The sequence below is a fragment of the Coregonus clupeaformis genome, chromosome 20, assembly GCF_020615455.1.
Source record: "Coregonus clupeaformis isolate EN_2021a chromosome 20, ASM2061545v1, whole genome shotgun sequence".
Classification (NCBI taxonomy): domain Eukaryota; kingdom Metazoa; phylum Chordata; class Actinopteri; order Salmoniformes; family Salmonidae; genus Coregonus; species Coregonus clupeaformis.
The window spans coordinates 7,621,206-7,635,650 of NC_059211.1; the positions used below are offsets into that span (position 1 = coordinate 7,621,206).

The 14,445-nt window shown below is 46.9% G+C and overlaps 1 protein-coding gene across 8 annotated transcripts in view; it reads left to right on the top strand.

The window, feature by feature from the left end:
- The window catches only part of camsap2a (calmodulin regulated spectrin-associated protein family, member 2a), a 98,352-nt gene that overhangs the window by 12,955 nt on the left and 70,952 nt on the right, over positions 1-14,445 (top strand). The gene's annotated exons all lie outside the window — the stretch shown is intronic.

Here is a 14,445-nt window from a genome sequence, read left to right on the forward strand (position 1 = left end):
TAACAATAAAAACTGAATGACTAAAAAGCACCCTAACATGCTGACCACACCGCCTGCGTCGCATGTGTGAGCATCGCAAAATAAATGTACACATACATGTTATTCAATCATTGCACCCACACTGCTCGCGTGCGTCAACGAGCATCTGCGTAGCCATGCGCTAAAATAGAACTTGGTTATATTTTTGACGCTTGACGTGCTGCAAATTACGCCTCATTGGTTTTTAGGAGCATATATCCTAAAGTGATTGAAAGATTAACTGAGGTCCACACTCCAGTCCAGTTGGTGGTGGTAATGCACCTTAAAGTTGGTTGCCAACCGCCATGTAAAGTACAAAAAAAATGAAAAACCCAGAAGGAGGAGAGATTACTAGAAACTAACTTGGTTTACCCTTTTATCTGTGGATTAATTGTCGGATAGAGGACCTTGTGCATTTCAGGTAAAATAACAACCCAATGTTTATATCCCAGGACAAATTAGCTAGCAACAGCAAGCTAGCTAGCTAAATTGCCATAAATGTTTAATGCTTTTCGACCTGTCCCCAAATTAATATAGTTGGTTCAGAGTTCATTTTGATATTTCAACCTGCGTGTCCTGATTGCGTCTGGTGTGGATGGACAAAATCAACATGCGCGCGTTGGTGCACGCGGACGCACGCACGCAGACGCACGCACGCAGTGTGGTCAGCATGTAAGGAAAATAAAAGCTTGTGTGTGTGTGTCTGTGCGTTTGTATATCTTCCTCTCTCCCTTTTCTCTCTTATCTTTGTACATCTCTATAGCCTCTATGTTTTATCAGTGTGTTGTCTCCATCTGCAGGGTTTAATTGACAGGGGTTCCCTCCCATGACGAATCAGGACACCATCATAAGCATTAGAATGGGAATCCCCCTAATCATTTCAAATCCAGCCCCACTATTTTTAGGGTCCTCCCCAGAGTTTATGTGGAATTTGAACCCTGTCTGACTGTCACTGTGTTTTTGTTTTGCTCCCTGTCCCCACTACTGTGGCTGTCTTTTTGTCCATCCACCCATATTCTCTCTACTGCTCTTTCTCTCTATTCCCCTGTTTTATCTTTCATTATCTTTCTCCCACTTTCTACCTCAGTTCTCTCTCTCTCTACCTCTCTCCATAAGGTTTTGGTCAAAAGTAGTGCACTATTTTGGGAAGGTGCCATTTGGGACTCAGATGGTATGTTGCTTCTTATTGTGATGCTTTGTTGAGGCACTACAGAAGTGACTAGGCTAGGCAGGCAGCCCTATTGAGATGGAATGAGATTATGTCTCAATTATGCTTTTAGATACAAATGTCAAATATACAAGTGTACAAAACATTATGGACACCTGCTCTTTCCATTACATGGACTGACCAGGTGAATCCAGGTGAAAGCTATGATCCCTTATTGATGTCACTTGTTAAATACACATCAATCAGTGTACATGAAGGGGAGGAGACAGGTTAAAGAAGGATGTTTAAGCCTTGAGACAATTGAGACATGGATTGGGTATGTGTGCCATTCAGAGTGTGAATGGGAAAGACAAAATATTTAAGTGCCTTTGAATGGGGTATGGTAGTAGGTGCCAGGTGCACCGGTTTATGTCAAGAACTGCAATGCTGCTGGGGTTTTCACGCTCAACAGTTTCCCGTATGTATCAAGAATGGTCCACCCACCAAAGGACATCCAGCCAACTTGACACAACTGTGGGAAGCATTGGAGTAAACATGGGCCAGCATCATGTGGAATCACTCAGAGATTTTATATTATTCCATATGGACTGTGAGATATCACTGCGATGACTATACACCTTATGGACAGACCGTACACCCTGTAGTACATTTCTGTAGTATGCTGTGTGTGTATTGCTCTATTGCTTCACATTTTCCTCAGTAGCCAGTAATAAATGTTCTTCATTTTAGTACAGGAGCTGCTGCTGTTAGTTTTCTCTCCCCTCCCCTCCCTCCCCCTTAACTCCTCTTCCCCTTAACTCCTCTAAAACAGCATTGTTGTTGATGTGACGCACAAAATAACTCTCACACGCAAACTTTTGATGCCAAGAAATTGATTTTATTCATTAAATGCATAAAGAAATTAGAAAAATGTAGAAATAAGTGAAGAGTTTCATTCCTAGATGCTATATATCCATTTTCAGAAATGCTGATAAATTAGATTTTATTGTTTAAAGAAATTATGAAAGAGATTGGTTTGTTTTTTCACTATCTAATCATGGCATGGGGTTGTTGAATGACAGACATGTATTTGATTAAAATCTATCACTTGATGGTTTCATTTAAGAGAGACAAATAATCATGTTTTTTTGCAAAATGCTATATTTTTTTATCAATACAGTAATATGAGATCTGTATGTAAAACATTTACCCCACAACCCCACACCTGAAGAAAGCATTGGATGGTTCGGTAATTGGGTTTCCCAAGGGACTCAATAGGCCAGCATAGCTGACCTAAGTTATAAATATAGAAAAAAGGATTGCTTGGTAGTGTGTATGTATCTTTCAAATCTTGGAATTTTCTCAAACCATTACTGTCCATGATATCGATAAGGGTACAGATTCCACATTTGGACCATTGGGGGGGATGCAAAAGGCCGCCCTCCGATCTGGAGGCATTATTGTGAAATATTGGAATATGGGCATGCCATTTTGATTCCCAGTTACATTGTTTTTACATTTTGCGCCAAATACAAATTGTGTGAGCAATAATAGTACCAAAGCGTAGTTTACATTGTTTAAGGGAGATATTAGTGAAGACCACTTCTTCCAGGGCAATAGGAAACACCATACAGTGCATTCGGAAAGTATTCAGACCCCTTGACTTTTCCACATTTTGTTATATTACAGCCTTATTCTAAAATTGATTAAATTGTTTTTTTCCCTCATCAATCTACACACAATACCCCATAATGACAAAGCAAAAACTGGTTTTTAGAAATGTTTGAAAATGCATTAAAAATGTAAAACTGAAATATCACATTTACACAAGTATTCAGACCCTTTACTCAGTACTTTGTTGAAGCACCTTTGGCAGTGATTACAGCCTCACGTCTTCTTGGGTATGATGCTACAAGCTTGGCACACCTGTATTTGGGATATATATCTGCAGATCCTCTCAAGCTCTGTCAGGTTGGATGGGGAGCGTCGATGCACAGCTATTTTCAGGTCTCTCCAGAGATGTTCGATCGGGTTCAAGTCCGGGCTCTGGCTGGGCAACTCAAGGATATTCAGAGACTTGTCCCGAAGCCACTCCTGCGTTGTCTTGGCTGTGTGCTTAGCATCGTTGTCCTGTTGGAAGGTGAACCTTCGACCCAGTCTGAGGTCCTGAGTGCTCTGGAACTGGTTTTAATGAAGGATCTCTCTGTAGTTTACTCCGTTCATCTTTCCTTCGATCCTGACTTGTCTCCCAGTCCCTGCTGCTGAAAAACATCCCCACAGCATGATGCTGCCACCACGCTTCACCGTAGGGAGGTGCCAGATTTCCTCCAGACGTGACGCTTGGCATTCAGAACAAAGAGTTCAATCTTTGTTTCATCAGACCAGAGAATCATGTTTCTTATGGTCTGAGTGTCCTTTAGCTGTCATGTGCCTTTTACTGAGGAGTGGCTTCCGTCTGGCCACTCTACCATAAAGGCCTGATTGGTGGAGTGCTGGAGAGATGGTTGTCCTTCTGGAAGGTTCTCCCATCTCCACCGAGGAACTCTGGAGCTCTGTCAGAGTGACCATCGGGTTCTTGGTCACCTCACTGACCAAGGCCCTTCTCCCGCGATTGCTCAGTTTGGCCGGACGGCCAGTTCTAGGAAGAGTCTTGGGGGTAACAAACTTCTTCCATTTAAGAATGATGGAGGCCACTGTGTTCTTGGGGACCTTCAATGCTGCAGAAATGTTTTGGTACCCTTCACCAGATCTGTGCCTAGACACAATCCTGTCGTGGAGCTCTACGGACGATTCCTTCGACCTCATGGCTTGGTTTTTGCTCTGACATGCACTGTCAACTGTGGAACCATATATAGACAGGTGTGTACCTTTCCAAATCATGTCCAATCAATTGAATTTACCACAGGTGGACTCCAATCAAGTTGTAGAAACATCTCAAGGATGATCAATGGAAACAGGATTCACCTGAGCTCAATTTCGAGTCTCATATCAAAGGGTCTGAATACTTATGTAAATAAGGTATTTCTGTTTTTTATTTGTAATAAATGTGAAAAAAATTCAAAAAAACTGTTTTGACTTTGTGTAGATTGATGAGGATTTTTATTTATTTAATCCATTTTAAAATAAGGCTGTAATGTAACAAAATGTGGAAAAAGTCAAGGGGTCTGAATACTTTCTGAATGCACTGTATATCACCCATTATGATATCATGTCTCCCTGCAACATCAGCCTTCTGTGTCAACACCATTGTGATGTCACAGTTTTACATCAGTAATGACACATCATGTTGTATTTGACCTTACAGCAATAATAACCATGTTAATAATAACCATTTGATTATGTCACCATGACATCATGTATTGCAACCATGAAAATCCAGAGAGGTAAACATAATTAACCCTTCGCTAAGCCCCACTCCCCCTTGGTTACTGTTGCAACCTCGGACAAAATTTTCCCGTTAAGCCCATTTCCCCTTACGAACCACTGGCTAAATCCCCTCACAATGATCTCAAACTTTAATACACAATGAAATTAAACACAGATGACCCTGCTAATCAGGAAACTCTCGGGTATGTTGTGGTGGACTGTCATTACAATTGCTTCACAGGAACCTGGTATGTTTGTAGTGTGGCTAGCCACTGAATGGCTCTGAATTAACTGTCAGCATGCAGTCAAAGCTACTAACCACATTTGGAGCTAACTAGTGCTCTCAAATCGTATCCTGATGTCAATATGAGATGGGAATCGTATTAATAACATGGCTAACTTAGCTAGCTAACATACATTTAGAGAAATCAAGTTATATTAAGTGGCTAACTAGCTAGCGTTAGCAACATTTGGTGGTCAATGAGACTGAGAGCTAGCTATCCAGCTGAACTAGCAAACAATGTAACAAAACGTATAATTTCAGATTTAAAAAATACTCCCAACAGGCTCTGCATTTCAGGAATCCCAGTAGCAAGTAGCGCTGGTGCACTCTTCAATTATTTAACCATTTAAACAATGTATTTTTTGAAGAAAACTGTTTTTCCCACTACCCTCACTGGCTTTCATGTGATTCTAACGTGAGCTTGTCCGAGGTGTCGGACTCGACGACAGTTGTTGTCCATTGGAGCGCTGCGATTGGTCACCCAAAATTCTGGGGCGGGGCTTAGCAAACAGTCCATTAACTTGGATACACCTCTAATCAATAATAACCATGGGATCTGCCGATGTCACTGCTTCCTGAGACATACAGTACATGTGACATCATGTAATGTAACCATGACAATCTGGTTTACAAGTTAAACAAAATGTACTTCAATTAATAATAGCCATATGCTGTAAATACCACTGCCATATACCACATATACAGTGGGGAGAACAAGTATTTGATACACTGCCGATTTTGCAGGTTTTCCTACTTAAAAAGCATGTAGAGGTCTGTAATTTTTATCATAGGTACACTTCAACTGTGAGAGACGGAATCTAAAACAAAAATCCAGAAAATCACATTGTACGATTTTTAAGTAATTAATTTGCATTTTATTGCATGACATAAGTATTTATGGCCAGGGAACCACCCTGGCCAACATAGATCCACACGATCTAGAACATAAACCTAGAAAACTAAACATAGAAACTAACACCCTGGCTCAACATTAAAGAGTCCCCAGAGCCAGGGCGTGACAGTACCCCCCCCGGGAACGGGCCGACGAAGGGCACCACTGGCTTGGTGCGGGGAGCAGGAACGGGCCGGACCGGGCTGACGACGCGCAACACTGGCTTGGTGCGGGGAGCAGGAACAGGCCGGACCGGGCTGGCAACGCGCACCACTGGCTTGGTGCGGCGAGCAGGAACGGGCCGGACCGGGCTGACGACGCGCACCACTGGCTTGGTGCGGAGAGCAGGAACGGGCCGGGCTGGCGACGCGCACCACAGGCTTGGTGCGGGGAGCAGGAACGGGCCGGACCGGGCTGGCGACACGCACCACAGGCTTGGTGCGAGGGGCAGGAACAGGCCGGGCCGGGCTGGTGACGCGCACCACTGGCTTGGTGCGGGGAGCAGGAACGGGCCGGACCGGGCTGGCGACGCGCACCACAGGCTTGGTGCAAGGGGCAGGAACAGGCCGGGCCGGGCTGGCGACGTGCACCACAGGCTTGGTGCGGGGAGCAGGAACAGGCCGGACCGGGCTGGCGACGCGCACCACAGGCTTGGTGCGGGGAGCAGGAACAGGCCGGACCGGGCTGGCAACGCGCACAACAGGCTTGGTGCGAGGGACAGGAACAGGCCGGACCGGCTGGCGACGCGCACCACAGGCTTGGTGCGAGGGACAGGAACAGGCCGGACCGGGCTGGCGACGCGCACCACAGGCTTGGTGCGAGGGACAGGAACAGGCCGGACCGGGCTGGCGACGCGCACCACAGGCTTGGTGCGAGGGACAGGAACAGGCCGGACCGTACTGGGAACACACACCACTGGCCTTGTGCGGGGATCAGGAACGGGCCGGACCGGACTGGTTACACACCCCAGTACCTCTCGCCGTGCCTCTACACTCTCCTTCCCCCTCATGACCAATGGCCCCCGTAACCTGGTGGCCTCCTCTTCTAGTTCAAAAACTCGCCCTGTAGCTGCCTCCAGCAGCCCCGTCGTCCATGCCGTGTGCCCCCCCCCCAACATTTTTATTGGGGTTGCCTCTCGCCTGTCCGACGACGGCACGGTTGGCGCCGTACCTCCTCTCTCGCCAGGGCTTTAACTTTTGCCCATGGCCCTTTGCCCGCAAACATGTCCTCCCAAGACCACCATTCGCCCACCTGGGACATCACCAACCTCTCCAGTTCCTTTCCCGGTGTCTGCTCCTGAACACGCTGCTTGGTCCTTCTTTGGTGGGATCTTCTGTCACGATCGTTGTAAGAACCAGACCAAGGCGCAGCGTGATAGGCGTACATCTTTTAATGAGTACTTAATACATGAACAACAAAACAACAAAACGATACGTGAAGTCTAAAGGTTCACCAACACAAACCTATTGTGATGTCACGAGAGGCTGTGTCCTGGAGGGACGTTACATCCCCCTGAGGTGGCTGCAAACCCAGACAGCTATGGCTCCATCTGCTGGTATGGTCGGGAACTCCACCCCTCTATGGCCAATCTTCCCACGCAGCTGAAACAAATGAGGAGCTGATGAGCTGAAGGTTTGTTGAAGGGAAGAGACACACTGGGGGTGAGTGTGTGGGGGTGAAGAGACACAGTCTCCAACCTGGGCTCTCTGGAGGACAAGAGTGCTGCACGTCCACTTCCATGAGGAATATAAGGATTTGGAGATACTTACCTTTGGGAAATACTCACCTTTGGATATATGCACCTGTGGAAATACGTGAGAGACATTTGGAAGGACTTTTTTGCTGGGTTGGCCACTAGCTGCAACGTGGACTACAGTAAGGCTGGGGAAAAGTTATCTGAGCGAGTGAGAATTATGATTTTGGATGTGGAAGAGACATCCCTGAACTGTTAACCCTTAAAGAGCCACAAGAGAACAGAATTTTGTTATATTTTCGTTAATTTCCCAAGACCTATAATAAAATCCTTGTTTTGTTTGAACCTTGTCTCCTTGCACTACTTGAGCAATCCCGCTGAAAGCTGTGTAGCCTCTCGTGACGTCACAGATGGTGGAGAATACGGGCACGCTCAAGCGTTAATAGTGCATGTCAGAGGAGGATACCGAAGGTTTGATCACCCAGTTTTCCAAGTTGGCCGTAGGCTCCCCGCCGACTGAAATGGAGGACATATTGAAAGCCCTTGTTGCTGGCCAGCACGCCCAGATGCAAGCAAACGTGGCTCTCTTGGAGGAGCAAAAGAAAGCCAACCTTCTGAAGGCAGAGGAATTGCAGTTGCAGAGACAGAGGGTGGTCCAAAATACCCGCCCAAGAAAGGCAAGTGACTTTATATCTAAGATGGGAGCTACCGATGACATTGAGGCATACCTGCATGCATTTGAGGCCACGGCCACTAGGGAAGCCTGGCCCAAGCAACAGTGGGTTGGTCTGTTAGCCCCCTTTCTAACCGGGGAATCGCTGAATGCTGTCCGGGACCTGGGCCCTGACCAGGTTACTGACTATGATGCCCTGAAGTCTGAGATCCTCAGCAGATATGGACTCACAAAGTTTGGTATGGCCCAGCGCTTTCACAGCTGGACCTTCCAACCAGACCAACCTCCTCGGGCGCAGATGCATGAACTTGTCCGAATCGCAAGGAAATGGCTGGATCCGCAGAGGAATACAGCAGCGGCGGTGGTGGAGGCCGTTGTGGTGGATCGTTACCTACGCGCCCTGCCTTATGAGGCAAAACGGTTCATCAGTCAACAGGCCTTGACCACGGCTGATCTGACCGTGGAAGCTGTGGAAAAGTACCAGGCCACAGCGGAGATGCTGAATGCTTCCCGAAAAGACCCCAGGAGTGCGGCCCCACCACAAATGGGAAGAACCCGTCCAAAGGACCCCAAGGTCTCGAACCCAGCCACGTCAGGACTTATCCCGGCTCCAGGGGGAGCCAGAAACCAGGCGGGTCCAAGAAGAGTACACCAGGAGGGGGAAACTCGACAGTGTTACCGGTGTGGGGAGATGGGACATATCTCCTGGCAGTGTGGGAAACCAGCCGATGAACCTATGCCCACTGCGGAGTCCTCCAGCTCAGCACCCACACACCGTTTTGCCTCGCTCTTGGGAGTCGTAGATGGCGGCCCAGATCGACCCCCCACCTGCCCGGTAACTGTGAATCACCATGATGTGGAGGCCTTACTGGATTCTGGTAGCCGGGCCACCCTAGTGCGTAAGGATTTGGTGGGCCCAACGTGTCTGACCCCCGGGAAAAGTCCTCCCAGTTTCCTGTGTCCATGGGGACACCAGAGAATACCCCATTACTGAACTTACAATGACCAGCACACGGGGAACCATACACACGACGGCGGGGGTGGTTGATTCCCTCCCCGTCCCTGTCCTAATTGGACGAGACTGCCCAGCCTTTTACCCACTCTGGAGAGAGTCTCAGGAGAGGATAACCCGAGTACCTCGGAAACGGAGAGGCAAGACTCATCCTGGGAAGGCTCCGGTGCAATCCTCCGAATTACTCACTCCCGCCCGGGCTCTGATAGGGATGGCAGGTGCCCAGACCGACACAGAGACAGAGCTACAGAATCTGGACAAAGAACTGTCTGGTCTGAAGGGGACCGCTGAGAGGTATCGTTTGTTAAAGCAACAGTTAGACATGAAGACAGAAGAGTTAGATATCCTCCAGGCTAAACTCCAACAGAGCTCCTTCCATAAGCAACAGGAGGAGCTGGAGATGCTGCGCAGGACCATCGAGGAGTGTGAGGAGACCCTGCGCAGTAGTAAGGAGGTCCAGAAGAAGGCAGAGGAGAAGTACAAGGTGTTGGAGAACAAGATGAAGAATGCGGAGGCAGAGAGAGAGAAGGAACTGAAAGCTGCTCAACAGAAGCTAAACTCTGCTAAAACCAAGGCTGATGCGTTCAGTAAGAAACTCAAGGAGAGACAACAGGAGGCTGAGTCCCTGGTCCTAGAGTTGGAGGAGTTGAAGAGAGAGCAGTCTGGCAAGCACCACGGCAATGCGGACGCCCTCTCCCGGCGTGATGCCTTCTTCGCTGCCTTTACCCCGACGAGGACGTCGGTCCCGAGGAGGGGGATGTGTGATGTCACGAGAGGCTGTGTCCTGGAGGGACGTTACATCCCCCTGAGGTGGCTGCAAACCCAGACAGCTATGGCTCCATCTGCTGGTATGGTCGGGAACTCCACCCCTCTATGGCCAATCTTCCCACGCAGCTGAAACAAATGAGGAGCTGATGAGCTGAAGGTTTGTTGAAGGGAAGAGACACACTGGGGGTGAGTGTGTGGGGGTGAAGAGACACAGTCTCCAACCTGGGCTCTCTGGAGGACAAGAGTGCTGCACGTCCACTTCCATGAGGAATATAAGGATTTGGAGATACTTACCTTTGGGAAATACTCACCTTTGGATATATGCACCTGTGGAAATACGTGAGAGACATTTGGAAGGACTTTTTGCTGGGTTGGCCACTAGCTGCAACGTGGACTACAGTAAGGCTGGGGAAAAGTTATCTGAGCGAGTGAGAATTATGATTTTGGATGTGGAAGAGACATCCCTGAACTGTTAACCCTTAAAGAGCCACAAGAGAACAGAATTTTGTTATATTTTCGTTAATTTCCCAAGACCTATAATAAAATCCTTGTTTTGTTTGAACCTTGTCTCCTTGCACTACTTGAGCAATCCCGCTGAAAGCTGTGTAGCCTCTCGTGACGTCATAGAATACAGAACAAGATCCCACAATTAACTGTGCCAAACAGGCTGCCTAAGTATGGTTCCCAATCAGAGACAACGAGAATCAGCTGCCTCTGATTGGGAACCACCCTGGCCAACATAGATCCACACGATCTAGAACATAAACCTAGAAAACTAAACATAGAAACTAACACCCTGGCTCAACATTAAAGAGTCCCCAGAGCCAGGGCGTGACATCACTTTTGAGAAAATGACCTTTGAATGTTTTGGTACCTACTGGAGAGCTCTTCTTTGTCTACACCCATTCAGCATCGTTCACACCAAATTAAGCTTTCGCTCTCGGAGCATTCAGAGCGCACACTGGATGAGTAGGGTTGATCCGAGCATTCTGACCTCACAACAGCAATCAAGCACCCAAGCTAACTGGCTAACATTGGCTAGCTTGCTAGTTACTTCCAGACACAAATGAGAGAACACCCCACTGACCATTTTACTAACCCTAGCAAAGCTGGTTAGGCTGTTTTCATGTTATCTAGAGCGTTGGTGACTGTAACTGTGCTGCTGGCAACAATTTAATTAAGCTTTTTTGCTGACGTTTACTGACACCAGCCATATTCAACGGGTGTTGAGCGTTCGTAAATTCATCAGTTATTCTGCGCTCTGGCATACTAAGACTGAATTTATGAATGCACCCGAAATGGTTACTTGCATTGTGAAGTATTTTGTTAAGACATGTAGCTAGCTAGCTAGGTAAACAATGAACCATAATCCCAGCTCATGATGTTACTACCCTGCATGAATCTGCAGGTAGCTAACCAACCAGGTTCAACGTTAGCTAGCTAACATTAGGCTATAACTAGCAAAGCAAATGGCTCTGAGATACGAATAATAAGATCATACACGTAACGTTAGCAAGCGAGCCAGCCAGCTAACGTTAGCTAGCTAGCTAACAGTACACTTTAACTTGAAATGAAACCACGTTCTGTCAAAATTAGAAACGTGTAATATCTGAAAATGTAGCTAGCTAGACTATTTTACCCGTGCTCTGAAATCGGAGTAGATAGCCAGAGCGAATTTACCAGCTACGTCTATCAACAGTTGTCGCAGTGACATTCTATTGAAATGGTTACTTGCATAGTGGAGTCTTTTGTTAAGACATGTAGCTAGCTAGCTATGTAGCTAGCTAGCTAGGTAAACAATGAACCATAATCCCAACTCATGAAGTTACAACCCTGCATGCATCTGCAGGTAGCTAACCAACCAGGTTCAATGTTAGCTAGCTAACATTAGGCTATAACTAGCAAAGCAAATGGCTCTGAGATACGATTAATAAGATTATACACGTAACGTTAGCTAGCGAGCCAGCCAGCTAACGTTAGCTGTACACTTTAACTTGAAATTAAACCACTTTCTGTCAAAATCAGAAACATATAATATCTGAAAATGTAGCTAGCTAGACTGTCTTACCCATATACATCATGGATGGACGCATCTCCCTTACGGGGTGCCATGGTTGCCCTTAGTTTGAAGATGTAATCCAGTTCAGGAGTAAATCCAGTTCAGGAGTAAACATTTGCTTAACACTAAAATCGGTGGGCCTCAAGGGACCCCGCTTCAAGCTAACGAGCAGTCATTCTGACTGCAACATTCTAACAGTGTAATTAATATATTTCATATGTGCTATTGCTAAAATAATCATTTGGTCGTGTTCATGAAGGTGGTAGGTATTACCTAGTAGGTAACATTAGAATACAATTTTTTTCTTTCATTTCAAATAACAAAATAGCCTTTTCATCAGTTTATGTTACTGTAGGCTAAATGTAAAAAAATAAAAAAACACATTAGGATTGTTTTCCCATAGAAAAACAACACTTGTTATACAGAAGATCATAACGAATTGTATAAGTTTGCGATGCGTATTTTGTAATAGTGACATACCTTTGTTTGGTTGAAGTGTGTAATAGTATCCGGTTTTCTCTTTATTGTTTCCCTGTCGATGGCAACTGTCGGATGCATGGTGCTCATGACAGAAACTTTATTTCTTGCCTTGCATTGGTATAGTGTGAGTGTTGTCATTCTTCAGCACCGTTGTGGAGTACAATGGCTGTGCAGGTGCCTTATTTTGCGCAGAGGGAGCTCTCGTCTCGCTTTGTTCATGGTGCCAACTAGGCTTGTTTTATTTGCAAGCAACTTCTTCGCCAATTTGTCCATGGTGACATTTCTCCCCTTGCCAACATAAGGTTCCACAAGCCTCATCGCCACATTCTACGACACTCTGCTGCCCGATGTGGATATTTTCCAAGATACAGTATGGAAAGCCATTCAGCATGTACTTGGTGTCGACGTCAGCGGCTAACCAAAGCTTAATTCCAAACTTGTCGGGTTTCCAATTGTTCCGCAACAAGCTTTTGTTGGGAACAATTGTTCATCAACAGTGATGTTCCCTCCTGGTTTGTAACATGCAATGCTGTTCTGTACAAACGTGTTCCAAATGTCGGACACCATGGCAAATGTGTCTGTTTCCAGGCGTCATGTTCTCGTTTCTTTGTCATCATAACGGTAACGCATGATCTCTCTGAAGTGATCCAGTGACATGGATTCTCCAAAGAAAGGTGTCCCATACATGTCTGACCAGAAGCTCGTCATATACACGCTCTTTCCACCGAATGCCTTATAAAACCTACCCTAACCAAAAACCGTGGATAGATGGCAGCATTCGCGCCAATCTGAAAGTGTAAACCACCGCATTCAACCATGGCAAGGTGACTGGGAATATGGCAGAACAGTGTAGCTACTCACTCCAAAAGGCAATTAAACTGGCAAAACATCAGTATAGAGACAAAGTGGAGTCGCAATTCAACGGCTCAGACACAAGACATATGTGGCAGGGTCTACAGACAATCACGGACTACAAAAGGAAAACCAGCCACGTCGCCGACACCGACGTCTCACTTCCAGACAAGCTAAACACCTTCTTCGCCCGCTTTGAGGATAACACAGTGCCACTGACGAGGCCCACTACCAAGGACTGTGGCCTCTCCTTCTCCGTGGCCGATGTGATTAAGACATTTAAGCATGTTAACCCCCGCAAGGCTGCCGGCCCAGACGGCATCCCTAGCCGCGTCCTCAGAGCATGCGCAGACCAGCTGGCTGGTGTGTTTATGGACATATTCAATCTCTCCCTTTCCCAGTCTGCTGTTCCCACATGCTTCAAGATGGCCACCATTGTTCCTGTACCCAAGAAAGCAAAGGTAACTCAACTAAATGACTATCACCTCTATCATAGCACTCACCTCTGTCATCATGAAGTGCTTTGAGAGACTAGTCAAGGATCATATCACCTCTACCTTACCTGTCACCCTAGACCCACTTCAATTTGCTTACCGCCCCAATAGATCCACAGACGATGCAATCGCCATCACACTGCACAGTGCCCTATCCCATCTGGACAAGAGGAATACCTATGTAAGAATGCGGTTCATTGACTATAGCTCAGCATTCAACACCATAGTACCCTCCAAGCTCATCATCAAGCTCGAGGCCCTGGGTCTGAACCCCGCCCTGTGCAACTGGGTCCTGGACTTCCTGACGGGCCGCCCCCAGGTGTTGAAGATAGGAAACAACATCTCCACTTCGCTGATCCTCAACACTGGGGCCCCTCAAGGGTGCGTGCTCAGCCCCCTCCTGTACTCCCTGTTCACTCATGACTGCGTGGCTAAGCACGCCTCCAACTCAATCATCAAGTTTGCAGACGACACAACAGTAGTAGGCTTGATTACCAACAATGACGAGACCGCCTACAGGCAGCAGGTGAGGGCTCTGGGAGTGTGGTGACAGGAAAATAACCTCTCACTCAACGTCAACAAAACAAAGGATATGATCGTGGACTTCAGGAAACAGCAGAGGGTGCACCCCCCTATCCACATAGACGGGACCGCAGTGGAGAAGGTGGAAAGCTTAAAGTTCCTTGGCGTACACATCACCGACAAACT